The sequence below is a fragment of the Hemitrygon akajei genome, chromosome 4 (genome assembly GCF_048418815.1).
Source record: "Hemitrygon akajei chromosome 4, sHemAka1.3, whole genome shotgun sequence".
NCBI classification, from domain to species: domain Eukaryota; kingdom Metazoa; phylum Chordata; class Chondrichthyes; order Myliobatiformes; family Dasyatidae; genus Hemitrygon; species Hemitrygon akajei.
In genome coordinates this window covers 105,647,688-105,674,676 of record NC_133127.1, presented here as the reverse complement: position 1 = coordinate 105,674,676, position 26,989 = coordinate 105,647,688, and the positions used below count along the sequence as shown (strand labels likewise).

The 26,989-nt window shown below is 40.5% G+C and overlaps 1 long non-coding RNA gene across 1 annotated transcript; it reads right to left on the bottom strand.

Annotated features, from left to right (window-relative positions):
* Positions 1-26,814, bottom strand: LOC140726585 (uncharacterized). The gene is made up of 2 exons (XR_012098673.1): positions 26,666-26,814; positions 1-3,893 (listed from the first exon to the last, which is right to left on the bottom strand). It is a non-coding gene; the product is annotated as an uncharacterized lncRNA (long non-coding RNA).
* Between the last annotated feature and the right edge of the window lie 175 nt (positions 26,815-26,989).

Sequence of the window (26,989 nt, the reverse complement as noted above, 5' to 3'; positions counted from 1 at the left end):
TCATATCAGAATCAAGTTTATTATCACTAGCATATGTTGTGGAGTTTGTTAACTTAGCAGCAGCGGGGCACTTCCAGTGGCTGTAATGGAGTAGGTTGCAGTAGCTACGTGCTCCGAAATTATTCACTTACTTTACTGTTTAAACCTATGCCGGTGAGAGCACCATGAGTAGAAAACACTTTTTTTTTAAAAAAAAAAAGAGGTTACATTAGAGACTTTGACTGAACTGTTTCAACAAATGTCAGAGAGACTGATTCGGAGAGAGAGCAACAAACAGCTTATGGGTCACCATGGTAACTGAGGGAAGTGTTATTTGATGGACAGTTGGTGTTCAACATATTTGGATAAATACAAGGTCAGCTGGTTGCTAGCCAGACACACGGTTTTGGACACTGGATGAATTCTTTGTGCCCACAAAAATGTGGATTTTGGATGATCGATCAGTAGAATCAATCAGTGTGGAAAAGGGGTGGCCGGTGGGAAGTTATCAGTGTGTCCAACCCTTGCCTGGGTTGATAGTTTCATCACAGAAGACGAACTCCTTCTTGTAGTCACATTCGGTGACTTTAAAGGATTCTGGAGGACAATGGAGGATCAACAGTTTCAGCTTACCTGTTGAATTACACACCTCTCTCTCTCTCCCTAATTCTACTCAACTCAATATCATGAGCTGAACTGAGTTAATTTGCCTACCATCATAAGACAGTATCAATTACCTCATAAGTTTGAAGAAGCTTGGGTTCAATAGCTACACACCTGCTAACCTGGTTGGTTTATCTGGTTTTATATTCTTATCACGTAGTTACTAATAAAATAGTGTTTATTAACAGCAATACCAGACTCCAGGTGTTTTCCATTTCTGATGGTTCTTTTAACCTGTTACTGGATACGTAACGTTATGTCTACAAGATATAACAACAAAAACGGAAGAGAGGGGAGAGTGGGAGAGCAAAAAATGGATGGCGGGTGTCACTGAATCGTGGCTGAAAGAAGACCATATTTGGGTGCTTACATCCAAGGATAAATATTTAATTGAAAGGATAGACAGGTAGGTGAAAGGGGTTGGATTGACTCTGTTGTCATGAAAAATGAAAAGTCCTTAAAAGAGGTGATATCAGATTGAACTGCACGTACATGTAATGAGAGCTGTATAACTCATCTCCTACCTTAGGCCACAAACTTATCAATCACCCCCCATAGATGATCAGAAATTGCATGGTTAAAATGACCCTGATGGAAATTATATACAGGCCTCTTAACAGTAACCAAGATGTGGGCTACAAATTACAATGGGAGACAGAAGAGGCATGTAAGAAGCTCAATGCTAAAATAGTCGTGGGGAATTTCAATATGCAGGTAGCTTTTGGAAAATCAGGTCAGTGCTGAATCCCAAGTGAGGGAATTTATAGAATGTCTGTGAGATGGCTTTTGAGAGAAGCTTATGGTTGATCACACTATAGGTATTTGACAAGGTATTGCATAGGAGGGTTGTCAAGAAAGTTCAGTTGCTCAGCATTCAAGGTAACAGATAAATTGAATTGGACATTGGATTTTTGGTAGACAACAGAGTGGTCATGGACTGTTGCATCTCTGACTGGGACTTTGCAACACATGCAGTGCCACAGGGATTGGTGTTGCTTCTGTTGTTGTGTGTCATCAATGTCTGGTTGAAAATGTGGTTAACTGGATCAGCAAATTTGCAGATGACACCAAGAGTGGGAACATATAGTGGAGAGTGAGGAAGACTACCAAAGCTTGCAGTGGTGTCTAAACCAGCTGAGAAATGTGCTGAAAAGTGGCAGATGCAATTTAATGCAAACAGGTGCGACGTGTTGAACTTTGGAAGGACCAAGCGGGGTTGGTCTTATACAGTGGCCAGTAGGGCACTGAGGGGTATGGTAGAGCAAAGTGATCTGGGAAGACAGATCCATAATTCATTAAAAGTGGCAGTAAAGGCAGATAGATTGGAAAGAAATGATTTGGCACACTCGACTTCATAAATGAAAATATTGAGTACTGGAGATGAGATATGATGTTGAACATGTATAAAATGTTGGTGAGGCCTAGTCTTCAGTATTGTATGCAGATCCAATCACCTACTTATAGGACAGATGTAAAGCAGGTGGAAAGAGTACAGAGAAAATTTACAAGAATGTTGCCGGGACTGGAGGACCTGAGGTATAAGAAAAGATGGAACAGGTTAGGACTTTATGCCGTGGAACGTAGAAGATTAAAGGGTAATTTGATAGTGGTACACAAAATTGAGGTGTATAGATAGGGTAAATGCAAGCAGGCATTTTGCACTGAGGTTGAGAGGTACTGTGCTGCCTTTATGGCAGTTATTTAGTTTATAATATTTTCGCGTAGTAATTTGTTAGCATTTTTAGTTAAAGTTAGGATTGTTTAAATCAATTGATTTGTCTGTAATACATCGCGGCTGCGATGACGTCACATCCGGGTTCGCCGCGTCTTGTGGGGAATTACCGGTTTGAGATTCACGCAAGGGTGGGGGTCACTCACATGTGCGACCATAACGCTGACTAGGGTCTCTCTATGCACCAAAGACACAGTGAAAGCAACGCTGTAAGTCATTAGATAATCGGTATTTTGAGTTTAAATGTTAACGCCGATTCTGTTAAAAGTAACGACGGTCGGTAAGGTTTACCTTTTCGTCAGTTAAAGAGTCGGGATAGTTTGTATTGAAGTGTATCTAAAGCAGCCAATGGAGCAGCTAGATTCTGACTGTATGCTGCACTTTAATGTAATGTAGTTATTGTAGTTTTACCTTTGCAAGTATTCACAATGTAAATGTGATATTTAGAAGGGAACAAACACTGTACCAATCTTGTATTGTTTTTCAACAGTTTTCACCATGCGTTAATGTGAAGAGTGAACAGTAAATGGTTAATCTTACTGCGGTCTCGTTTGCATTGATTCTGGTTTATCTCGACGTTTACCTCGGCGTTGCTTCACACCCGAGCGAGAACGTTACAGGTACTACAACAAGAAGTCATTAGTAAAGGATGAAAGGTGAAAAGTTCAAGGTGTACATGAGGGGTAACTTCTTCACTTAGAGGGTGTTGAGAGCGTGGAATGAGCTAGCAGTGCAAGTGGTACAAGCGGTTAAGAGAAGTCTGGATAGATACATGAATGGTAAGGGTATAGAGCACCAGGGCCCAGTGCAGGTCAATGGGAATAGGCAGTTTCAGTAGTCCAGCATGGAATACATGGGCCAAAGAGCCTGTTTCTGTGCTGCTCTTTTCTATGACTCTGACAAGTCAGCCAGTCATTGTTCGGGAACTCAGATGGAGACCACACCAGCTGTGGTTAGCAGGTTTCCTTCCCTCAAGTACAGCAGTGAAGCCGGTTGGCCCAATTTACAATCTGACAATTTAATATTTATCCTGGATTCATGAGCTCAGGTGAATTTGACCGAAGGTCCTGTAAAGATGTGAAATTAATTTTAGACTGAATGCCTGCTCAATAGTCCAGATATGCAGCCACTGCACTTATATCGCAATGATAAATACAGCAGGTGTGAGAGGGAGCGGTGACACTGAACCTGTAGTTCCCAATGCTCCCCACCTTAACAGCTGAAACCAGATCTGCTGAAGACAATCTAAGATCAAAGTCTCCATTGCCATGTAGAACTAGAACTTGCAGGAGATTAATATTGATCAATATTCCCTCTGATACCAGCAGTTCGGTGACAATACACTAAGTACACTCATCTCATTTTCTTCTCTACTGAAATGTCCCTCCTTTTTCAACATCCAGCAGAGTCTTTCAACCTTTTCTTCAATCGCTTGTTTGAGTTTGTCTGTAGAACTTTGTCAGTTGGTACAGTCAAGATTTGTCCCATCGTGCCAGGTGGTCAGAGATTATAAACGGCTCTGTAAATATAAAAGAGAATGTAGTCACAAACTCAAATATCCTTTGCCTCCACCACTCTCACCCAACTCAACAAATCAGTCATGCTTGAACCTCAGTGTTCACCTGCTTTCAGCGGGAAACTTGTATTTTGCCCTAATCTCTAACACTGGCCTTACATCTGACCCATCAATGCGCTGGGCATTACATTACCAGAAGGACCACATTTACTAGAAACCTGTCTCTCTCACCGTCCCACCCACTCACCTATTTAAGATGGGTAATAAATGATGGGACTGTCAATGATAGCGGCTTCTCAGAGATACTCTAAATTCTGGTGAATATATTTCCCATAATTCATATCCTAGAAATACTCTATTGTCCGGATAGCTGAATTTCCTCCAATACACATCCTGGAAATCATCAGAGCAGGTAGTACACTTCCTGTAGTGCGGTATCGAGTGCCCCACTACACCACATGCGCCACACCTACACACTTCCCTTTCTGTCCAACCCTCCCAAGGAATCACATTTACCCACTTTCATGCCTCATTCTGCGAACACATCACCCTCATATTTCACTCTCCTGCTCCTTGTTGGGAACTTGACAATTCCGTGTTCAATAAGCTTCCAAGCTGACAGGCAGTCTCCTCACTTGTGCTGGTTCCTGCGTCCTGCTCAGTGTCTCTGACATCACTGTCACTGAGCTGAATTTGCTCCACTTCTGCTGCGGCCAGACTGCATTCCATTGGGACATTGCTCTCAATCTGAACCCACTTTGGTACCTTGCTTCCCATGTCCCAATCATCTTCCCTTGGTGATTTGTCTGGTAAAAACCACTTGAGTACTTTCCGTGCTCGATTTAATTTCCCACCTTGCAGGTTTGGAGTGATTTACACTCAACGAAGGATTCAAGGTGGCTGCAATGGAGCCGACAATCTGGCTGACCAGATTTGGATTGGGACTGTGCTGGTGAATGTGAACCTACCAGGTGACCATTCTGATAATTTTGAGGAGGTTACAAAGAAAGTAGATGATGGAAAGGCTCTGGATGTTGTCTACGTGGACTTTAGTTATAGGCCTTTGACAAGGTCCCACATTGGCGGTTAGTTCAGAAGGTTCAGACACTAGGTATCCATGGAAATGTTGTAAACTGGATTTTAAATTGGCTGTGTGTGAGAAGACAGAGTGGTAGTGGATAATTGCTTCTTATGGGCCCCTCGCAGTCGATCTGGTACTGGAGACCCCTGTCCCGACGGCGGGCATCTGGACGTGTATGCCGGATGGTCGTCGATGATTCAGGGGGTGGAAGGGGTTCGATCGGAGAGCACAAGGGGCTGACAGAAACCGGTTTTAACTGGAAGAAGTGAAATGTAAGATGGATCTGCATAGACATAGGTAGTTTGAGCCAGATTGTCGTGGGATTGATAATGCTCTCAATCTCGAAAGCTCCCAGGAAGCGGGGGGCAAGCTTCTTGGCCTCATTCTTGAGAGGAATGTCTCTAGACGAGAGCCACACCATCTTCCCAGGTCGAGACTCAGGACCAGGGGTACGACAGCAGTTGGCAATGTTTCGGTTGCAGTTGGCTGAGCGAAGCAGGGCCATGCGTGTGTCTTCCCAGATTTTTCAGCACCTGTGTATGTGGGCCTGGACTGATGGGACCGCAGTCTCCTCTTCTTGGGTGGGAAAGAGCGGGGGTTGATAACCAAGAGAGCATTCAAAAAGAGATTTTCCGGTAGCGGTGCTGACCAGTGAGTTGTGGGTGTATTCTACCCCATGTGAGATGGTTGCTCCAGGTAGACAGGTTGTTGGCTGTTATACAATGTAAAGCCGCCTCCAACCCCTTGTTGACCCGTTCTGTTTGCCCATTCGTCTGTGGGTGAAACCAGGATGACAGGCTAACTGAGGCACTAGATAGTGTGGATGAGGAGAGGCCTTTTCGTGTGGTGGGGGAAGTCACAACAGAGGGGACAGCCTCAAAACTGAAAAGCAACATTTTAGATTAGTTAAGGAGGATTTTATTTAGTCAGAATGCAGTGAATCTGTGGAATTCTCTGACACAGATGGCGGTGGGGGCCAAATATGTGGGTACAGTTAAGGCAGAAGCTAATAGCTTGTTGATCAGTCAGGGCATTACAGGATATGCTGAGGAGGCAGATGCATAGGGTTGAGTGAACACCGGGATCAGCCATGATAGAACGGCCACAATTACTTTGGTCACTAACTCACCAGCATCATCTTCCAGCGCTACAATGTCAACTCTTGCCTCTCTTCTGCTCTTTATGTATCTGAAGAACTTTTGATACTTGGTATTATTGACTCACTTACCTTAATTTTTCATCTTGTCTCTCCTATGTGTCTTTTTTTTAGTTGTCTCCTTTAGGTTATGTAAAAGTTTTCTAATCCTCTAACTTCCCACTATATTCTTGCTATATTTTATGTCCCCACTTTTGCTTTTATCAAGCACAGGAGAAAATCTGTGGATGCTGGAAATCCAAGCAACACATACACAAAATGCATGAGGAACCTAGGAGGCCAGGCAGCATATATGGGAAATAGTAAACAGTCGACGTTTTGGGCTGAGACCCTTCATCAGAACTGGGGGAGAAAGATGAGATGTCAGAGGAAGAAGTGTGGGGGTGAAAGGGGTGAAAGAAGTGGTAGGTGATAGGTGAAGCTGGGAGCGGGGGAGTAGTGAAAGGAAAATAAATTCTTAGGATATAATTTTCTCAATGATTCTTGAAAGATCATTGCTAATGCCTCCACATCTTTTCAGCCACCTCTTTCAGATCTCTGGGGTGTACACCATCTGGTCCAGATGACCTATTTACCTTCAGACCATTTGTTTCCCAAGAACCTTCTCCCGAGCAATGTAACTTTACACATCCTGGCCACTGACATTTGGGGCTGCCAATGTCTTTGACAGATAAGAGTGATGTACAATACTTAGTCAGTTCATCTGCCATCAACTTGCACCTCCACCCCATTACTACCTCTCCAGCGTCATTTTTTAGTGGTCCGATATCCACTTCTGCCTCTCTTTTACACTATATGTACCTGAAGAAAAATTAGTTATCCTCTTGAGTATTACTGACTAGCTCACCTATGTATTCCATCTTTCCCTTCTTAATTAATTTAGTTGTATTCTGTTGTTTTTTAAAACCTTCCCAATCCTCTAACTTCCTAGTAATTTTTGTTCTATGCCCTCTCTTTGGTTTTTATGTTGTCTTTGGTTTCTCTTACCAGCCATGGTTTTGTCACTTTACCTTTAGAATACTACATCCTCTTTGATGTATATATATCCTGTGCCTTCCGAATTGTTTCAAGAAATTCTAGCTATATCTGCTCTGTTTTCATCCCTGCCCGTGTTCTTTTCAAATCAATTTTGACCAATATTTCTCTCATGCCTTTCTAATCCTCTTTATTCCACATCTGACTTTAGCTTCTCCTTCTCTAATGTCAGGGTGAATTTGATCACTTGCCCCTCAGGGTTCTTTGAACTTAAGTGACCTAATTAATTCCGGTTCATTACAACACCCAATCCAGAATAGATGATCCCCAAGTGGGCTCAACCACAAGCTACTCTAAAAAAGGCATCTTGTAGACATTCAGGGAATTCCTCCTGTTGAGACCAATACCATCCTAATTTTCCTGATCAGCTGCATGACAATCCCCCATGACTATTGTAACATTGCCCTTTTGGCATGCATTTTCTATCTCCCATTATAATTTGTGGACCACATACTTACTACTGTTTGGAGGTCTCTATACAATTCCCATCAGGAATTTTTTTTTTTACATTTGCTGTTCCTTAATTCTACCCAGATTCTACACCTTCCAACCCTATGCCACTTCTTGATAAAGATTTTATTTAATATTTTACCAACAGAGCCACACCAGCCCACTACCAGCTTGTTCTTGGTTTGTTCTTTCAAGAAACATAAATATCTGGGAAACAAGAGGAACTGCAGATGCTAGAAATCTAGAGAATGACATACAAAGTGCTGGAGGAGCTCAGAATGTCAGGCAGCATCTATGGATGGGAATCAACATTTCGGGCCAGACCCTTTATTGAAACTCTTGATACCCACGTATCTAGAATATCAACAAGCAAAGAAAATACAAAGTAGTGTGAAATAGGGAAAACCTTTGTCAAAATTTAGTTCAAGGCTTAAAAAAAAACCTGCCAAGCAGAGCTCAATATTTAACAAATACAATAAAGGAAATAAACACTTTCATCTATACCGACATTGACCTTGTTTTTATAAAAATGTCTTGGTCCCATTTCAATCAGTAAAATTTACAAAGAAAAATAAGAACTTTAGAAAACTTTAGAAAGGTCTATTTACACTCAAACCCACTTTAACACTACCTTGGAGTCTCAAGATGGCGCTTATGGAGTAAACCGCTTTTAGGCTTTGCTCCAAACCTTTTACGTCTTTTTAACCTACAAACACCCCTTAAAGGATCTTTTTATACTTATTCTAAAGGGGTCTAAACATACAGAATTTTTCTTTTTAACTATTTGAATTATTCTCAACTTGCTGAAATGTCTAGAGCAAAAGAATCGAAACAGACGAAAGAACCGATAACTTTAGAAACAATTGTGAAGCTTATAGAAGACAAATTTGAAGAACTGGAGAGAAAAATAACCGTAAGGCTTTTTCAGTTTGATGAGCGTTTAAAGTTATTCGAAGAAAAACTCCAAACACTTACACTGGAATCACAAAAACAACAAGCAAGTATTTTGGCTCTTGAAGAAGCCGCTCGCAAGAAAGATCGTATAATTGAAACTTTACAAGAAGAGCAAACTTCAACTTCTCAACAGATGGATCGTTATAAATTTAAAATTACTGATTTGGAAAATCACTCTCGAAGACAAAATCTTCAGTTAATTGGGATTCTGGAAAAATTTGAGAACGGTGATCTTACCGTTTTCTTCTCTAAATTTCTAATGGATGTCTTTGGTCCAGAGGTACTGGACTCTCCTCCGATAATCGACCGGGCACACCGTGTCTCCCGTTTTTGGTCTGATTCAAGTTTGAAACCACGACATGTAATTCTCCATTACCCTCATACCAAAGAGCGTCTGATTCGGGCGGCCCGGAAAAAGGGTATGATCAGTTTTCAAGAGTTTAAATTTCACATTCTGGAAGATTATAGCCCTGAAGTCTTAAGGGCAAGAATGGCTTTTAGATCGGTTATGTCGAAAATTCACCAGAAAGACTGCAAGCAAGCGCTGCTATTTCCAGCACACTTGAGAGTTACTCTTGATGACGGAACTCCAGTAAATCTCCAGCGGATGCTCAAAGTTTTTTGGACCAATGACATTCTATCAGGTTGACTAATGTAATAATTAGTCTATAGATTTGGATCTTTTACAGAACGATGTTTGGTTTTTTTTGGGTATGGCTTACATGTATTTTTTATACACGGTTAAAGCTCTTTTTTCTTGGCTTATTTTGACTTTATTATTTTTCCATATTATTAATCTATTAGCTTTGAAAATAACTTATTAGGGTTTTTTTCTTTTTTGTTTTTCTTTTTAAGCTGGTATACGCTTTTTTATATTTTTAACATTTAAATATTAAGATTTTTTAAAAAATAAAATGTCGTTTCTTCTTCCCGACAGACTTTAGTGCTTGGAACGTCATATCCGTTTTGATGTGCTTGAAAGTTCTAAACTCTCATTTAAAATACCAATCCAGTATTAGTCATTTATGGGTTTTATCGTTTTAATTTTTTTTAAACCCTTTTGTTTATATACATTTATAATACTAATTTTATATTTTAACTTTTGTTATACCAACCCTCTCTTATAATGTGGGTTGTTTGTATTTTTTTTAACTTTGTTTTGTCTGAGTTGCCGTCTTGAGACATGGGGGTAATTTTAGTGTTAGATTGCCTGCTTGCCTCTTTTTGGCTTTTTTCCTGGGGTTTTGAGGGTGGAGGGAGGGGGATTTTTCTTTTTTCTTTTCTTTTTGCTTGCTTTTTGCTTAGTTTTATTTCATGGGCTTATATGAAACTACAAAAATGGTCGCAGTGCCGTGACTTCCGGTTTCTCCTTGAACTTATTTCCTTCTTCCGGGTTCATGAGTTCACTTTTTTTTAAACTTATGTGTTAACTGTAATAAATATTGTCAATATGGATAGGACTATTAATTTTGTTTCTTGGAATACTAATGGTTTAAATCATCCGATCAAACGAAAAAAAAACATTCAAAGTATTCCATAGAATGAATGCCAATGTTATTTTTGTGCAAGAGACTCATGTAAGGAAGTGTTATGACCCCAGCCCCCTCCTTTGTGAGAATCGCAAGAGAGAGAGAGAAAGAAGCCTTACGGTTTGGAATGTAGGCAGGCCTCTCAGTCAGACAAAAGCCATGGACATAGCCATTGTCTTGGGAGACACCTTTGTGGCAACGTGGGCTGGGTGATGGGGGAAAGATTGCCTCACCCCCACCCTGACTGACATCTACAACCCTGCCAGTCCAGATAAAAGGTGGGCTGCCGAGGCGGGGCCTCAGACGCACCAAGGAGACACACGAAGAAGACACGATAGCGCTTCCCGTCGGAGCGGGAAGCTATTTTGAAGGAAGCCACGTGCGTTAGATTCCGGATCGGGAGTCTGTGGCTGAAACCAAAGGAAAACCATTTTAACTAACAACCGGGATTTTCTTTGTAAAGACGACGGGCAAGTGTTCCTTCTTTCTCACCACTCTCTCTCTCCAACACGTGAAATGCCAGCGGTTCCCAAACGGAAAAGCCTGCAGATTTATGAGTGACTTTTATATTCCATTGGACTCAGTATTCCCCTAGACAACGATAGAGCTTATTTCTGATTGATTATTACTATACCTGTGCTTTAGATTGAGTTTTGATGATGTATATGATCTGAATGTTTTGTATTAACCATACGTTTGTGCCCCTTTATAAATAAAAACGTTTGAAAATAGTACCATCAGACTTTAGTACCATCAGACTTCAGCGGACCTCTCTATCTTTGCTGGTAAGTCACCCAGTTACTGGGAACGTAACAGGAAGGTGGATAGTCAACGTTTGTTTAGGTTTTGGAAGGGCCAACAATATCACTCAAATTCGCAAGCCAAAGTAAGAGGTGTTTCCATCTTTATAGATTCATCAACTTCTTTTATACATCATGAAACAATTTCAGATCTGCAAGGTACATTTTTGCTTATTACTGGTCTACTTTTTAATCAAAAAGTTGTTTTAGTTAATGTTTATGCTCCAAATACTGATTGTCCTGAATTTTTTAAATGTTTATTTACATCCTTTCCTAATTTGAATCAATATAGATTGATAATGGGTGGGGATTTTAACTGTTGTTTAAACCCTTTGATGGATAGATCCAAGCCCACCCAAACTCTTCCGAATAAATCGGCTTCTCTCATTAACTCTTTTATGATTGATTCAGCTATTTGTGAAATTTGGCGTTTTCTACACCCTAATGACAAAGAGTTCTCATACTTTTCCCATGTTTATCATAATTACTCAAGAATTGATTACTTTTTCATTGATCACCATTTACTTACAGATGTTATTGATTGTAAATCAATGTTGGTGTCATTCAATGTTTGTAGTGAGATGCTGAAGATGTTCTATAGGTCAGTTGTGGAGAGCGCCCTCTTTGTGGTGGTGTGTTGGGGAGGCAGCATTAAGAAGAGGGATGCCTCACGTCTTAATAAGCTGGTAAGGAAGGCGGGCTCTGTCGTGGGCAAAGTACTGGAGAGTATAACATTGGTAGCAGAGCGAAGGGCGCTGAGTAGGCTACGGTCTATTATGGAAAACCCTGAACATCCTCTACATAGCACCATCCAGAGACAGAGAAGCAGCTTCAGCGACAGGTTGCTATCGATGCAATGCTCCTCAGACAGGAAGAAGAGATCAATACTCCCCAATGCCATTCGGCTTTACAATTCAACCGCCAGGAGTAAGATATGTTAAAGTGCCGGGGTTAGGACTCAATGTATTTAAGTAAACTACTTAAGAACTTTTTAAAAGCTATTATTAATGCTTTTTGCGAGGGTGATTTTAGATGCATATCATATTTTTACTGAGTTTTGTATGTAATTAGTTTTGCTACAATAAGTGTATGGGACATTGGAAAAAATGTTGAATTTCCCCATGGGGATGAATAAAGTATCTATCTATCTAAATATGACTCTATTACCATATCTGATTATGCACCTCTGAAGTTATCTATTAAGATAACGGATTCATATATTAATGCTAAAGTTTGGAGGTTCAATCCTGTTTTATTGCAGGATTCTGACTTTGTTAACTTTGTTAAACAGCAAATTGATTTGTTTTTCTCAACAAATTCTACAGTAGAGATCTCTAGTGGAATTTTATGGGATACTTTTAAAGCATATATTCGTGGACAGATTATTTCATATTCTGCTGGAGTTAGGAAATGAACTAATTCTAAAATATTAACATTAGTTGATAAAATCAAAGCAATTGATAGATTTATTCAATGACCCCTAGCAAAGAACTTTATAAAGAAAGAGTGGAACTTCAAAGGGAGCATAGCTTATTACTATCCTCCTCGATTGAAAGTCAGTTAATTAAATCAAAAACCCAATTCTATATATATGGAGATAAGTCTGGTAAATTACTAGCTAACCAATTGAAAATTGTTTCGGATAAACGACTGATCACTAGGATTCGTAAACAAGATGGTACTTTGACGATCGATCACAAAAAGATAAATAAAGCCTTTCAAGATTTTTATAATTCTTTATATCAATCAGAATTTACTAAGGACTCTTCTATAATAAATGAATTTTTAAGGAAATTGAATATTCCAAAAGTAACTGTTGAGGACAGTGTATTTTTAGATACACCTATTACGGAATCTGAAATAGAAAAGGCTATTTTTTTCAATGAATTCGGGTAAAGCTTCTGGTCCAGATGGTTTCTCTGCAAAATTTTTAAAATCTTTTTCTTCCATACTTTCTCCTTGGCCTTGTAAAATTTTTAAAGATGCATTAAGTATAGGCAAATTACCACAATCTTTTTATGAAGCTTCTATTTCTTTAATTCTTAAAAAAGATAAAGACCCTACTGAATGCGTATCCTATCGGCCTATATCCTTGTTGAATACGGATTTTAAGATTTTTAGTAAAATTTTGGCTATTAGATTAGAAAATATATTACCTCGAATTACTTCTGAAGATCAGACTGGATTTATTAAAAATCGCTATTCATCTTTTAACATTATAAAATTAATTAATATTATTTGTACCTCTTCATCTAAAATACCAGAATGTGTCATTTCTTTAGATGCCGAAAAAGCATTTGATAGAGTCGAATGGCCATATTTATTTAATACAATGCAACATTTTAATTTTAGTTCAAAATTTATATCATGGATTAAATTAATATACCATAAACCCTTAGCTTCGGTTTTTACCAATAATCAAAGATCCCCTTTTTTTCAGCTATTTCGTGGTACAAGGCAAGGTTGTCCTTTAAGTCCTTTACTATTTGACATTGCTTTAGAACCTTTGGCTATAGCTATTCGTGAATCACCCAATATTTTGGGTATTACCCATGGGGAGACGACGTATAAGGTATCATTATATGCGGATGATTTGTTATTTTATATATATCTGACCCTGAAAGATCTATTCCTGCTATTTCTTCTTTGCTCGCTCAATTTAGTAACTTTTCTGGTTATAAATTGAATTTTAATAAGAGTGAACTATTTCCATTAAATATGCATGTTCCAATTTATAAACATTTACCATATAAAATTGTTACAGATTATTTAACTTATTTAGGTATTAAAATTACTAAAAAACATAAAGATTTATTTAAAATTAATTTTCTACCTTTAATTGACCAAATTAAGCAACTTGCTATTAGGTGGTCTCCACTATCTTTGTCATTGGTAGACAGAGTTAATGCTATTAAGATGATGATACTACCTAAATTTTTATATTTATTTCAAGCATTACCAATTTTTATTCCTAAATCTTTTTTTGATACTGTTGACTCTAAAATATCTTATTTGTAGCAGAACAAAAATCCTAGACTAGGCAAAACATATTTACAGAAGCCTAAGAAGAGGGCGGCTTGGCTCTACCAAACTTAAGATTTTACTATTGGGCAGTTAATATACGGTATTTAATATTCTGGACACAAGAATCGACTATAGCTGCTTGCCCACAATGGGTAAATTTGGAATGTAAATCTGTGCAAGATTTTTCACTGATTTCAATCTTAGGATCTTCACTTCCTTTTTCTGTATTCAAAATGAATAAACAGATAACTAATCCCATAGTCAAATATACATTACGAATTTGGTTTCAATTTCGTAAATTTTTTGGCTTGAATAAGTTTATGCTGTCATGTCCTATAATATCTAACTACTTCTTTCGGCCTTCATCTATAGATCAAGCTTTTCTTTTCTAGAAAACGAAAGGTATAACATGTTTTCGTGATCTGTTTTTGGATGATAACATTATGTCCTTTGAACAGCTATCTAATAAATATAATTTACCTAAAACCCATTTTTTTTAGATATTTGCAAGTCAGAAATTTCTTGTATAATGAATTAAAGTCTTTTTCGAAAGAATGTCCATTGGACATTACAGAAAGAATTTTAGCCCTCAATCCTTGTCAAAAGGGTTTAGTAGCTATCATTTATAATATGATTATGAGTATACAGCCAGATGTATCAGAAAAAATTAAGAAGGAATGGCAAGAAGAATTGCATTGTCCTATATCCACTGAGCAATGGGAAAATTTTTTATCATTGGTAAATTCGTCCTCTATTTGTGCTAAACATGCCCTAATACAATTTACATAGAGCTCACATGTCTAAAGATAAACTTGCTCGATTTTATTCTCATGTTAATTCAACCTGTGACAGATGTCATTCTGATGTTGCTTCATTGACTCATATGTTCTGGTCTTGTCCTTGTTTACAAAATTATTGGAAAGATATTTTTAATATTATTTCAAGAGTTTTAAATATCAATTTCCAACCGCATCCTTTTACTGCAATTTTCGGTTTACCAATGATAGATAATAATCGTCTATCCGCTTCATCTCAACGAATGATTGCATTTGTTACATTAATGGCTAGAAGATCTATTTTACTGAATTGGAAAGAAATTAACCCTCCAACTGTATTTCAGTGGTTTTCTCAAACTATCTCTTGTTTGAGTTTAGAAAAAATTAGAAGCGTGGTTTTTGATTCTTCAGTTAAATTTGAAGAAACTTGGAGACCATTTATTCAACATTTTCATATGAGTTAAATGGTCTTATCCTAAACCTTACTTTTATTATCCTTAATTATTTGGATGGAGGTTCGGAGTTATTGGCACTACTGTATGTATTTAACATTATATAATGGCACATGTTGGTTAGTTTTTTTTTTCTCTTTTTTTTGGGTTTTTTTTTCTTTTTCGGTTTCTTACATAAATACTATGAGTTTGGGAGGCCTTATATATTGATTATTATATATCTGATTGTCTATTTAAACTATTAATTATGTACTCTCAAATGCTTTGTATTCATATTTCATCTATGTTTTTCTTAAAATTAATAAAAAGATTTAAAAAGAAAGAAAGAAAGAACACTACCTTGGACAGAAAGAGGAAGAGAATTTTTTTTTAAATCACACAATTGTCTTATAAAATAAATAGTAAAAATGAGACAATGTTTTTCAGGACCACGGTGTTATATGACACAGTAAAAAAACTAGACTGACCTATGTAATTAAAAAAACAACACAGAGAAGGCTACACTAGACTACAGACCTACACAGGACTGCATAAAGTGCACAAAAAAGTGCAGAGATTTACAATAAATAATAAACAGGACTGTAGGGCAAGGTGTCAGTCCAGGCTTTGGGTATTGAGGAGTCTGATAGCTTGGGGGAAGAAACTATTACATTAGTCTGGTCGCAAGAGCCCGAATGCTTCAGAGCCTTTTCCCAGACGGCAGGAGGGAGAAGAGGTTGTATGAGGGGTGCATGGGGGCCTTCATAATGCTGTTACCTTTGTGGATGCAGCATGTAGTGTAAATGTCCGTAATGGCTGGAAGAAAGACCCCGATGATCATCTCAGCTAACCTCACTATCCACTGCAGGGTCTTGCAATCTGATTTGGTACAATTTCCAAACCAGGCAGTGATGCAGCTGCTCAGGATGCTCTCAATACAACCCCTGTAGAATGTGATGAGGATGGGGGGTGGGAGATGGACTTTCCTCAGCCTTTACAGAAAGTAGAGACGCTGCTGGGCTTTCTTTGCTATGGAGCTGGTGTTGTGGGACCAGGTGAGATTCTCTGTCAGGTGAACACCAAGAAATTTGGTGCTCTTTACGATCTCTACCAAGGAGCCGTCGATGTTCAGTGGGGAGTGGTTGCTCCGTGCCCTCCTGAAGTCAACAACCATCTCTTTTGTTTTGTTCACATTAAGAGACAGGTTGTTGGCTCTGCACCAGTCCGTTAGCTGCTGCACCTCCTCTCTGTAAGCTGACTCGTCGTCTTGCTGATGAGACTCACCACAGTCATGTCATCGGCGAACTTGATGATATGGTTCGAGCTGTGTGTTGCAGCACAGTCATGGGTCAGCAGAATGAACAGCAGTGGACTCAGCACACAACTCTGTGGAGCCCCCGTGCTCAGTGTGATGGTGTTGGAGATGCTGTTCCCAGTCAGGAAGTCTAGGATCCAGTTGCAGAGGGAGGTGTTCAGGCTCAGTAAGCTTAACTTTCCAATCAGTTTCTGAGGGATGATTGTGTTGAATGCTGAACTGAAGTCTATGAACAGCATCCGAACGTATGTGTCTTTTTTGTCCAAGTGGGTTAGGGCCAGATGGAGGGTGGTGGCAATGGCGTCATCTGTTGAGTGGTTGGGATGGTACACAAACTGCAGGGGTCCAGTGAGGGGGGCAGCAGGATCTTGATATGCCTCATGACGAGCCTCTCAAAAAACTTCATGATGATGTATGTAAGTGCAACGGGACAGTAGTCATTTAGGCAGGACACTGAAGACTTACAGAAATACTTGAAAAAATACAGACCAGAAAACTTCAATGAGAGGCCAACTCAGAAAAATTATTCATCACTATGGAAGAAAACATTAGCCGGTGGAATGAGTATAACCCTCCATGGGAAACACCTCAGTGATCTGAGATGGTAACAAGGAAGCATTGAGCACCTGACTAAGACTGGGAGACCTCTTCCCAAGGACAGAGGGGATCCTTGCAGAAAGGTGGTTAACAAAGGGAAAAAAATATAAAATACATAAAATACAAACAAACAAGGTAATAAGTGCTGAAAATGCCAAGAGAAACCAGACACAATCCAACACATTCCAGGATCCTGCAGCAGTTTAACTCAATTTGATTACTTACAAAGGTACAATCAAGTGGCAAATATCATTCACCAAAATTTTGCTTTAAAATACAAACCCATGAATGCCTTCCATCACTTCATAAAGGCACCATAAATTCAAGCCTGATCCAGTTTTAGAGTCAAAATCTGACAAATTATATGCTAATCAATACATTATTACAGATAGGGCAATTCATAATAACCATCCGGATATAATATTACAGGATAAACAAGCAGGAACAACTCCCTCATAGATAAAACCATTTCCAACTCCCACATGTTCCTCAACCAGTGGAGCACCTCACCACAGGCATTGTTTGTGTCATCGTTCAGACAGCTGAATGATTTTCTCTGTCAATCAGCTTCCAAATGATGCTACTCTGTCATTCGTTACCACGCCCCACTGCTGATTCCCTTCTCCTCATCATACGTTCTTACCCCAACCATCATCCAGAGCCCCAAACTCTGCCCTGTGCAGACCCACCTCTGGTTTCAGAGCTGTCTGTGGTTTCTGTCCGTGCTCCGTTGAACATCCAACTAACGGTTTCCCATTCTGCTTTCAGTCATTAGAGGACAGTGGTGTTTTCAACAACCTTTCAGAAAAAGGGAAAATAACCCATAATGTGGAAATGAGCCCTGAATAAGGAGGTTAACTCCCAATGTCATTCTTCCTCAGCCCAGAGATTTGAGGGAGGAAGAACATGTCAGACAGAACTGCAGTCAGCTCGACTTCTTCAGTCTGCAGAAAATTCAAGAGAAACCTCTTCACCCACAGAGTGGTGACTGTTTGGAAGCCATCACCACAGGGAGAGCGAGAGATGAACAACAGGGGAAGTTTAAATGGACCATCGTGGAACAGAATCTCTGGCCAGGTCCAGCTGGCCTGAGAAGACATTCTATTGTATACTAATGGTGTTATAAATCCACTAAGTACCGGAGTCAGAGTTTAAGATAGAAATGATTTATTTATCTCAAATCCAGAAGATTAAACTCCACTCCCATTAAAGGTGAATATGCAGCAGAAGAAACTCCTCCGATGCCCAGTGACCAGGTGCAGAACTGGGTATAGTGAGCAGCAATAATGGCAGAGTTCAGCACCGACAGTCGCTCTGGAAATTGTATTCAGTAACGGTGATGGATAAATATCCAGCACGCAGCTTATTGAAACTTTTTCCCCAGTGTGACACCGGTAGTGTGCCATAACTGTAACATGCTATAAGGTTTCACTGCTAATGTAATGACCTCTCTGTAATGTTTCACTGCTGAGGTAATGGTTTCTCTGTAGCAGCAATGTTTAGGTTACAAATAGAGATAACTGGGTTTTGGAATGCGGGGCTATGCAATGAGAGAAATGTTCCTTCTTGCAAGTCTAGAAGGGAGATTTTCGTGGTCTTTTGCTGGGGAGAGATGAGAAGACGTGAATGGAGAGAGTGGGCCCTTTTTCTTTTTTTTGTTTTCTTTACTCACCCTATAGTCAATGTAAGAATTAGAAATCTCAATCGTTTAATCACATACTGTGTACTGTTTGTTATTTCGGGGTACTGATTTGTAACAGCATCCACCCAAACGAGATTTCTTAAGTTTGGCTGGGCTGGGGGTCTATCACCTCCTATATTAAGCTGCTAGCAAAAGCAAGAGTTACATAAGGTTAGATGACTGAGTGAATCGCTTCCCACATTCACAGCAGGTGAACAGCCGCTCCTTAGTTTGAACTGACTGGTGTCTCAGTAGGGAGGATGATTCAGTGAATCTCTTCCCACAGACTGAGCAGGTGAATGGCCACTCTCCGGTGTGAACTGACTGGTGTCTCAGTAGGTACGATGACAAAGTGAATTCCTTCCCACAGACTGAGCAGGTGAACGGCCTTTCTCCAGTGTGAAATGACTGGTGTGCTTGTAGATTAGATGAGCAATTGAATCCCTTCCCACAGTCCGAGCAGGTGAACGGCCTTTCTCCAGTGTGAAATGACTGGTGTGCTTGTAGATTAGATGAGCAATTGAATCCCTTTCCACAGTCGTAGCAGGTGAACGGCCGCTCACTGGTGTGAACTCGCTGGTGAGCCATTAGGTCAGATGACCGAGTGAATCCTTACCCACAAATTCAGCAGATGACCAGCCTCTGCTCAATGTGAACTGACTGGTGTGTTCACAGGTGGGAAGACTGACTGAATCCCTTCTCACCCACAGAACAGGTGAATGCTTTGTCCCAGTGTGAACTTGCTGATGTACCTTCATGAGATGACCTTGAATCCCCACAGTCTGTAAAGGTAAATGGCTCTCCCCTGTGTAAACTGACAGGCATGCCAGTCGGTCAGATGATTGAGTGAATCCCTCCCCACAGTCTCAGCAGGAAGGATGGTTGAATGAATCCCTTGCTCCACTTATATATGTGTACAGAGACAGCAAAACTGGTGTGTTGTGTTCAAGATTCGCGTAGATAAATGATAAATTCCTTGTCATTTTTAACCTGAGAAAAGATTTATAAAATCCATCAATCCATCAACATTTCAGATGAGATCACTTTAGTTGCCAAGGTGTGATCTGACATCACACTGTTACTGTGAGGTTCAACCCAAGTTGGAGAGAGAAATCATCTTCTAACTGGGCACAGTGCTGGTATCTGGAATGACCATCAAACTCTCTGATGCTCTTCCTGTCTCTACAAGAATGGGGCATTTCTGCCATCTCCAATCTGTGACCTGGCTCAGTTTGACTCTCTCCATTGGTATTATTCCCTGCTCCCACTGAGCTGCATGGGTGCCTGGCCCCACAGTAAATGAAACACTCTCACACAAATAGCCTTTGTTGATGTGCAGCTGGGATTTTCTTTTATCTACTGTTAAAGTGCCACAGTTTTAAAGCCATGTAAACATTTCCTGCCCAGATGAATGGTTGGTGCACAGCTGTTAAAAGGAATTAAATGAATATTAGTATTATTTAATATACTTGTCAGAGAGTCACAGAAAATAACAACACAGAAACAGACCCTTTGGCCCATCTAGTTGGTGCTGAACTATCTAAACTCTCTGCACACATAGCCCTACCATCCAGGTACCTATACAAACCTCCTAAATGTTGAAAATGAGCTCGCATGCAACACTTGTGCTGGCTGCTCATTCCACACCCGAATGACCATCTGTGTGAAGAAGTTTCCCCTCATGTTCTCCTTAATGTTTCACCTTTCACCCTTAATCCATGGCCTCTGATTGTAGTCCCACACCATCTCAGTGTTAAAAGCCAGCTTGCATTTACCCCATCCTCATAATTTTGTTACACCTCCATCAAATCTTTTACATTCCTAGGAATAAAGTCCTGACCTGGTCAAACTTTCCTTATAACCCAAGTCCTCCAGACCTGGCAACATCCTTGCAAATTTTCTCTGAACTCTATCAACCTCTTTTACATCTTCCTGTAGGTTGGTGACCAAGACTGCACACATACTCCAAATGAGGCCTCACCAATGTCTTGTACAACATCAACATAACATCCATCTCCTGTACTCAGTACTTCGGTTTATGAAGGCCAATGTGCCAAAATCTTTCTTTCCGTCCTATCGAACTGTGACACCACTTTCAGTGAATTATAGACCTACCGTAGATTCCGTACTACAGAGCGCACCTGATTAAAAGCCGCAGGCTCTAATTTAAGAAAGAAAATCAATTTTGTACTTGTACAAGCCACACCGGATTTTAAGCCGCAGGTGTCCCACGTTGTAATATGAGATATTTACACAGAAAGATATTACACGTGAGGATTTTTTAACTTTTAATTAAATCCGTATGGTAACATAAACAAATACATATTGCAAATGCTTTTTTTCGAACCATGCCTGTAACACGGCTACTTTTAAATATACATACGTATCGGTAACACACAAATTACGTTGCGTATACTTTTTTACTGAACAGTGCACGAACAACATTCCAATATCTCCTAACGACTGGTAAAAAAATATATACTGCAGCCTACCAGGAAAAGTTATTGATCGCCTTTAACTTAAAAGCAGCGTTTTCGCTCGGGTCTAATGCGCTCCCCCCCTCCTTCCCGTTTATCGCAAACCGGCATTTTCCCACAAGACGCGGTGAAACCGGATGTGACGTCATAGCATCCCGGGATGTAGTACAGAAAACAAATATACTTAAAACACTTCTAACTTTAACTAGAAAATGAATTACTAAGCGAAAATATTATAAACTAAATAACTGCCATAAAGGACGCACAATGCTTTTCTTCGAGTGTTTTCCATGTTGATGAGGGTGAGTACAAATGACTGATTTACAATAATTTAATTGTGAAAGTGCGCTTGATTTATCGTACAATTTCATTGGACCTCTGTGAACTACTCATCAATTTTATTGGTCTACTGTTATGAGGCAAAATGTTTTTGGCGGCATGAAAAAAAACCATGCATTAGCCGCACCGTAGTAAAGGCCGCAGTGTTCAAAGCTGTTCAAAGCGTGGGGAAAAAGTAGCGGCTTATAATCCGGCATCTACGGTATATTCCCAGATCCCCTTCTTCTACAACACTCCTCAGTGTCCTACCATTCACTGTGTAAGACTGAGGTCCTATCAAAATGCACCAACTCGCACCTGTCTGCATGAAATTCCATTTTGCATTTCTCCAGCTGGTCCAGATCACACTGCAAGATATTATATTATAGACAATAGGTGCAGGAATTGACCATGTGGCCCTTTGAGCCAGCACTGCCATTCAATGTGATCATGGCTGATCATCCACAATCAGTACCCCTTGCTTTCCACTACACCACCAGTCTTGGTGTCATCCACAAATTTGCTGATCCTGTTAACCACACTATCATCCAGATTACTGATATAGATGACAAACAACAACAGATCCAGCACTGGTCCCTGCGGGACACCACTAGTCACAGGCCTCCAGTCAGAAAGATACCACACTCTGGCTTCTCCCAAAGACAGTGTGTCATCTAATTTACTATCTCATCTTCAGTTCAGTTCAGTTTCAGTTTATTGTCATTTAGAAACTACAAATGCAATGCAGTTAAAAAAATGAGACAACATTCCTCCAGAATGATATTACAAAAGCACACGACAAAACAGACTACACCAGAAAATCCACACAACGTTTGGTAATCCCCAAATCCAGAGTCCGGAGAGGCTGCTGCATATTAAGATTGTGCTACCATCTTAGCGCGTTCCCCTTGAATACTTGAATCTTGAATACTGAATGATTGAACCTTCTTGACCAACCTCCCAGATGACATTTTGTCAAGTGCCTTGCTGTGGTCCATGTAGACAACATCAACTGCCTTGCCTTTATCCACTTTCCTGATAACTTCCTAGAGAAATTCTACAAGATTGGTTAGACATGACCTACCATGCACAAAGCCATGCTGCCTATCCTTAATCAGTCCACATCTATCCAAATAATTATATATCCAGTTCCTGCACACACAATCCAATAACTTTCCCCCTACTGATGTCAAGCTCACCAACATATTATTCTTAGTTTAGTTTTAGAGCCTTTCTTCAACAGCAGAACAACACTGGCTGTCCTCCAATCCGCCAGTACCTCACCTGTCACTGAGGATGATTCAAATATCTGTGCTTGGACCCCGACAATTTCTGCACTCATCTTCCGCAGGGTCCCAGGGAACAACTTGTCAGGCCCTGGGCATTTATTCATGCTAATTTGCCTTAGGACAACAAACAACTCCACCTCTGTAATCTGTCCAGGGTCCATGAAGTTGATGCTGCTTTGCCTCACTTTTATAGACTCTGTGACCACCTCCTGAGTAAATGCAAATGCAAAAATAATATCTCCCTCATCTGTTTCGTCTCCTCATATAGATTACCATTCTGATCATCCAGAGTGAGCATGTTTCTGAACTGACCTTCTTCATGTTTCTATGACAGAGAAGCTGGCCAAACGTGATTGGAAAGGGTAACTGGTATAAATGACAATGAAGCAGCAATGGCTGGAGTTTCTGGGAGCAATTCGGGATCTGAGTGATCGATACATCCCAAAGAAGTGGAAGCATTGGAAAGGCAGGAGGACAGAACTGTGGCTGAAATGAGAAGCCAAAGCCAACATAAAAACCAAAGAGAGGGCAAACAAAAGATCAAAAACTATTAGAAAGCAACAGAAGACAACTAAAAAAAATGTCAGATGAGCTCGGGGCGTGAAATTATGATATTGTAGTTATTAATGAGTCTTTGTAGCACCCAACAGTCTGAGGCATTTACAGGAACAAAATATCTGGGGCCTTGATATCTCTTGAAAACCACAATTTTGGCAGGCACATACAATCTCTGCAGCCTCAAAACTTCACTTCTGAAGGCCTCTCACTTACCAAATACTCCTTTGCCAAAAAGTTCCTTTCCCAATCCACACTTGTCAGATCCTTTCTGATACCATCAAAATTGACCTTTCTCCAATTTAGAATCTCAACCCATGGTTCAGTCCTCTCTTTTTCCATGGTAACTTGGAATCTCATGGCATAATGATCACTAGATGCAAAGTGTTCCCATACACTAATATTCTGTCACTAGCCCTGGATTATTTTCTAATAGCTTATTGCACACTTCTATGTTGGGAACTCTATGTGCTGATTAAGGGCACATTTGACAAACTCTACCCCATCTAGTCTTTTTACATATGGGAGTCACAATCTATTGAAATTTAAAATTGCTTACTATATCAAGCATTGGAGTAGTCTGCAATCTCTCTACTAATTTGTTCCTCCAAATTCCTCAGATTGTTGGGTGCAAACAAGTCCCAGTAATAGCTACAATATCACAATTCCATGCCCTGAGGTCTGAACAACATCTGACTGGTGTCAAGAAAACACCCTGTTCCTCATTGCCACAGAAACAAAGGAGCTCATTATGGACTACAGGAGGAATGGAGACAGGCTAACCCCTATTGACACCAATGGATCTGGGGTTGAAAGGGTGAACAGCTTTCAAGGATCTCACGTGGTCTGTACATACCAGCTGAGTTGTGAAAAGAACACAGTAGCACCTCTTTCACCTCAGATGGTTGAAATAGTTTGAAATGGGGAATCAAATCCTAAGGACTTTCTACAGGGGCACAATTGAGAGCATCCTAACTGGCTGTATCACTGCCTGGTATGAGAACTGTGCTTCCCTCTATCACAGACTTTGCAAAGAGTGGTGCAGACAGCCCAGCCCATCTGTAGTTGTGAACTTCCCACGATTCAGAACATTTACAAAGGCAGGAGTGTAAAAAGGCCCCAACCACAAACTGTTCCAGCTGCTACCATTTGACAAACAGTACTGCTGCATAAAAGCCAGGATCATCAGGCTCTGGGACAGCTTCTTCCATCAGGCCACCAGACTGATTAATTCATGCTGATACAAATGTATTTCTATGTTATATTCACTGTCCTGTTCTACTATAAATTACTATAAATTGCACATTTAGACAGAGATGTAACAAAGTTTTTTACCCCTCATGCACATGCATGTGAAGGATGTAAGTAATAAAGTCAATACAATTCAATTCACTCTCTCTATTATCTGTTCTGGCATTCTGGCTCCCATCTCCTCTTCAACTTTAGTTTAACAACCTCCCCCTCCACCCACCACACTAGCACTAGCAAGCCTTACCTCTAGGATGTTAGTCCCCTTCTCGTTCTGTTCCCCTAACTAGCGAATCCCCTATCACCACTTTGACTTTCCTCCGCCAGGTAATTCCCCCCCCCCCCCCCCCCCACCAACAGTTTCTAAAGTGGTAGGATACATAGAACATAGAAAACCTACAGCATAATACAGGCCCTTTGGCCCACAAAGCTGTGCTGAACATGTCCCTACCTTAGAACTACCTAGGTTTTACCCTCAGCACTCTGTTTTTCTAAGCTCCACGTACCCATCCAGGAGTCTCTTAAAATATGCTATTGTTTTTGCCTCCACCACTGCCACTGGCAGCCCATTTCATGCACTTACCACTCTCTGCATAAAAAACTTAACCCAGACATCTCCCCTGTATTTACTTCCAAGCACCTTAAACCTGTGCCCTCTTGTGCCAACCATTTCAGCCCTGGGAAAAAGCCTCTGACTATCCACATGATCAATGCCTCTCATTATCTTGTACACCTCTATCAGGTCACCTCTCACCCTCCGTCACTCCAAGGAAAAAAGACCAAGTTCACTCAACCTATTCTCATAAGGCATGCTCCCCAATCGAGGCAAAGTCCTTGTAAATCTCCTCTGCACCCATTCTCCTCAATCTGTTGTTGCAGGGGATGGCCACAAAAGTACTCTGCGATGACTATTTAACCTCATTCCCTTTCCTGACTCTCACTCAATTTCCTGTGTCCTGCACCTTGGGTGTAACTCACCTCTCTTCATGTCACATCTATCACCCCCTCTGACTCCCAGATGAAACAGAATTCATCCATTTCCAGCTCCACCTCCTTAAAGTGGTGACACGACATGTGCGCACCAAATTTTATATAGAGGTACTCATTGTAACAGTTAGCAAATCACTGTTAATAATAATTTTGATCTGCTCTGGGTTTGATTGAGTTCATCTGCACTCTCACACAACCTATGTAGCAGGCCTGGAGAGGGTTATGAAGGATTTTCTCGACAGAGCATTTGCACACTGTCTATACATGATTTGCTTGCTAAATGATGCTATAAAAAGTCATATTTTCAAATATCACTCCACTTCTTCCCACTTGCAAATTCTCCAGCAACTTTTGCATCGCCACAGTACACACAGGTAACACCACTTTCTGTATTGTACATAAATAATACCCCTGAACCCTCCCCCAGATGACTGATGGTGGTGATCTCATTGATGGCAATGCCAATGAATATGAAGGGAAGGGCAGTAGTCTGTCTCACTGGAGTCTGGCACATTAGTGATGTGAAAGCTACTTGTTGCCCAGGACAAAGGTGTTTGATATCATTATGTACCCAGAGAGAATGGGTCTAATCTTATTCTCACAGGTAGAAAAGTCCAGAACGAGAAGAGGTAGAACAAACAACACACACAAAATGCGGGAGGAACTCAGCAGGCCAGGCAGCATCTATGGAAGAGAGAACTAATGCTGCATTCCTCCAGCATTTTGTGTGTGTTGCTTGGATTTCCAGCATCTGCAGATTTTCTCTTGTTTGTGATTAGAGATAGAACAAAGGTGATTTTCTCAACTGGTGATGTAAAAGATTTTTTTTCCCTTTCTCCGAGTTCCTAATCCTTGCATTTAGATAGCTGGAGCTCAGGGCTGTCTGAGAGATCCATCAGTTCCCATTCCTTCATCAGCCGGAAGCTCCCCGGGGCCCGTGTACTGATCGTGGGGCTGAGAGAGAGGGAAGAGAGCAGGACTGTGCCAGGATTGTGGGCCACGGCATTCGAAGTTCACAGCAACTGTCCCGAAGTCAGTGTTAATTTCCTACCTGGAGAATCTCTCTTACCTGCTGCTCATACTCCCCACGCCTGTTGTGTTATGCGCGCATGAGTGATATTCGGTAATGTCACAACTCTGACGCCTGCGCATATGATCGGTGTTTCGGCGAGGGCGACATTTCTAACGCAGTTCTTTCTGGGTAATCACGGTACCATTAAGAGTTTCTGCAAGCCCCGGTTCCATGTACATACCTCTGTTTTTTTTGTGTGTATAGAAAATTCAGCAGCTGTTTTAACGCAGAAAGCGGCTCCCATAAACAATATACTCAATATCAACAGATATTCCGTGTATCTAATGCCAAAATACAACCCTCTTACAAACGCAGAGTGGT